Here is a 3,874-nt window from a genome sequence, read left to right on the forward strand (position 1 = left end):
ATTTAAAAATTGAGGATAATAAATGATTGCAAAAAAATGTGAATACATCTTGACTCAGAATATAATATATAATTATGCAACAATTTCAAATAATACCTTTTTTTTTAACTTATTATACAATTACTTTTTTGAAAAATCTGAACATATTTAAATACAAGTTAAAGCACAACACAATCTCAAAGAAAACTTTTACAAATGTTCCCCTCTTTTTTTTTTTGGAATATGCTTATCAAAAATAATACTTCTAGAATCAATTTACACTTGCCATGGCAAACAATTTGCCAGGGAAATGCTTTAAAGAGTTTGATCAAATAATCAGTTGAGAAAAAATAACAAAAACAAACAACTCAGAATATGGGAGCACAATACTCCTAGAATTAACATTGTATTATGAAATCAAAACCATCTTGCAATGTTTCAAAATTAGATAGACAAATGAATAGAAGAAAATACACATGGAACAATAAAAGACAATGAAATTCAAACTAAGGAAATCTAAATGAATATGAACTTAATATTAACAAGAGTATTATAAAATATAAACCTGATCACATGACTATAAAAAGCTTTTACAAATATTCTCCTTGTTTTAAAAACTAAGTATAAGACACAATCTCAAAAGCATGAAAATCTCTATGAAAATAAACCCATACCATTAATTTCAAAATGTATATGTAATAGCATAGAAATCCTATGTAACCTCTGAACTGACATTAATACTCTGAGTGAATTCAGAACACTTTTGATTCCGATATCTAAAATCCCCAATACTCATATCAATACCTTGCTGCTGACTTCTACATTTCTGTAAAATATATACCCTTCCATGGCAAAAGAAGCGGAGTCTTGAACTATGTTGATGGTTGTCATTCTTATTCAGCTTAAGTTTTTCTTCTTTAACCCCTTTATATTGTCTGTCGGGCTTTTCACCATACAAATGCTTTATAAGATTACTAATTAAAGACAAAAGCAGGTTAGCAAAATTATGAACAAAACGAGCATATCTGGAATTTAAAGGGTTTTCTAAAGTTGTCTCAGAAGCACAACCAGGCTGGGGAAGGGCTGAGCCTGAAGCTGCAAATGTAGTTAGAGAAAGTTGCGCATGAGCATTAGATCTCTGGACTTCCCAGGCAGGGGAAGCAATGGGCTTGGCCATGGGAGGAGTAGAGGGTGGGGTCTGGAGAGGAGGGGAGGGACCAGAGCAATTTGAATCAGACTTGATTTTGAACTCAGGCCTGGATTCCTCTTCCCCCACTTTGCCTCCAGGTGCTAGGGGATTAAAAGCTTCTAGAGGGTGGGTCATTGCCTCCAGGCATGCAAAATTAGAGCAACAATTAGTGTTAGAACTGGGAAAAGCTGCAGGAATCTCTTCAGGTTTCTCTGAAAAAGCATGGTTGGGAGAGGGAGAGATATTTCCTTGTGTGAGTAAGTTGCTGGCTCTTCTAACAAAAATAAAAAGAAAAATAGAAAATCCACAAAAACAAAGCATTAACATGATCTTATCTCCCATTTGTCTGGTTAAACAGACTAAAATCAAAAATAGGCTAATTAGGGAGTTTAAAAGGTCCATTCGAAAAAATTTAAAGGGAAAACACAGCCAGTGCGCCAGTACTTAGCAGTTAAAGGGAGAGGGAGGGGAAATTTCTTACCCAACCGGAAGATCAGAAGTGAGGTTCAGCTTTCCTCTTCGTGGTCAGCCATCTGTTAAGGGCTAAAATTCTAGCTAAACTGTCTAAAATATCTAATGAGTGGTCGCCAATAAATTATAAGCTTTAGCAAGAGTTAAACTTTTAAGCATTTATTAAGGAGAATAAGAATTTGGTAAAGAGAGAGAAAAAGGCCTAGATTCCTATCTATTAAAGGGAGAGCACATTTCTAGCTCCGCTCTCCACCAGAGTCCAAAGGAAAAAGCGAGTGAGACCGAGCGCCAGTCTCTTCCTTCCTCCTCCCACTAGTCCGCTTCACTTCCTGAAGCCTGGTCTTGCCCTCAAAGACCTTTGCTTCATGGGCAGAACTCTTCTACAGTAAGTATCCAGCAGGTGGCGTCTTTCCAATCGTTACACTATATTATATATCTATATACTGAGGGTCAATATAAAAATTTCTCAGGTGAAAAGGGGTCATGAGTAGAAAAAAGTTTAAGAAGCTCTGATGTAGGCCAAAACACTTGCAAACATCAGTATTAGTTTGATGAAAATGTTGGAGCAATTCAGAAGCTGCTAAATGAGAAAGGTGAATTCCACAAGGTTTACCAAAAGGGCAGCTCATCCACCTCCAAAAATGTAGCATTTAACTCCACCAAAAAAAGTGTAAGAGAACCTTTGAGAGATGCAGGATTCTTGGCTCAGTAAGAAAAGAGATGAGATTCAATTTTACACTGAGAATAATGATCCAAAATGTTTCCATGATGTCTTGAAGATGATTGAAGGACCCAAGACTTATGATGTGTCTTAACTACTCAGTGCTGATGGAGCCACACTGATCAGTGCTAGGGATGTGATTTTGTAGAAGAAGGATGTTCTCCATAGTCATCAACCAATGGTGAAGCTATTGATCTTAAGCTTCAGGTTGTAGTCAATCTCTCTCTAAATGAACTTCCAACTGAAAAAGAGGTACTGAATGCTATCAGGCTCCTCTTGAATGGCAAAGTACTGGGTATTTATTCCAAAACAGCAGATTTATACAAGGCAAGGGGTCCACTGCTCATACAGAAGTTAATTACAGTCTTCTGGATTATATGGTAAAATGAAATTATACTCTAGTAAATCAAGGATGCCTTGATTGTCCATGTATATAAAGGAAAAGGAAAAGAGACTGTCCTGTAATAATCATAGGTAGATATCATTTAGTCCTTACTGGTAAATCTTGCTAAAGTACACTTTAATTGGCTAATCTTTCACCAGGAAGATGGTCATCTTACCAAATGTCAGTGTGGCTCTAGAAAGGTCCAAGGAGCAGTTCACATGTTTTTTGCTGCCCCCCCCCCAAAAAAAAAAAAAAAACCTCCAGGAGAAATACCAGCAGCAGAACAGAGGTCTGCACGCAATTTTCATTGACGTGACCAAGGCCTTTGATGTTGTTAGTCATGAGGTCTCATGGAAGATCATGCAGAAATTTGGTTGCCTGAAGTTCATCAGTATCGTATGCCAGTTTCATAATAGAAGGCTCTCGTGCTCGCTTCGGCAGCACATATACTAAAATTGGAACGATACAGAGAAGATTACCATGGCCCCTGCGCAAGGATGACACACAAATTCGTGAAGCGTTCCATATTTTTGGGGCAGCTAGGTGGCGCAGTGGATAGAGCACCGGCCCTGGAGTCAGGAGTACCTGAGTTCAAATCCTGTCTCAGACACTTGACACTTACTAGCTGTGTGACCCGGGGCAAGTCACTTAACCCCCATTGCCTCACAAAAGAAAAAAAAAAAAGAAAAAAGAAAAAAAAGAAATTAAATAATAGAAGGCTCTCATTGGTTTTGGATGAAAGAAAATGCTCTCATGCTTACCCAGTCACCAATAGAGTGAAGAAAGTGTATGTCCTGCTCCTATGCTTTTTAGCATGATAGGTTCAGCAATGTTGTAAGATGCCTTCAACAAGGATGAAAACGGCAACAAGGTAAAGTACCACACTGATGGAAAAATATTTAGTTTGATAAAGCTATAAGCCAAGACTAAAGTGTAGGGAGAGTTACTATGACTTTTTGTTTGCAGATTATTGTGCACTCATTACAGCTTCTGAGGCTGAGATGCAACAGAGTTTGGATTGATTCATTGCTAGTTGTGTCGATTTTGGCCTGAAAATCAACGCCAAGAACACAGAAGTCCTCCACTAGCCAGCACCACACCATTCATACATGGAATCATTGGTCAAAAT

The 3,874-nt window shown here is 37.7% G+C and overlaps 1 non-coding gene across 1 annotated transcript; it reads left to right on the plus strand.

The window, feature by feature from the left end:
• Window positions 1–3,170: 3,170 nt before the first annotated feature.
• On the plus strand, window positions 3,171–3,277 carry LOC122733199. The gene has a single exon (XR_006353783.1). It is a non-coding gene; the product is annotated as a U6 spliceosomal RNA (small nuclear RNA).
• The last annotated feature ends 597 nt before the right edge of the window (window positions 3,278–3,874 follow it).

This window comes from Dromiciops gliroides, chromosome 6, assembly GCF_019393635.1.
Source record: "Dromiciops gliroides isolate mDroGli1 chromosome 6, mDroGli1.pri, whole genome shotgun sequence".
Classification (NCBI taxonomy): domain Eukaryota; kingdom Metazoa; phylum Chordata; class Mammalia; order Microbiotheria; family Microbiotheriidae; genus Dromiciops; species Dromiciops gliroides.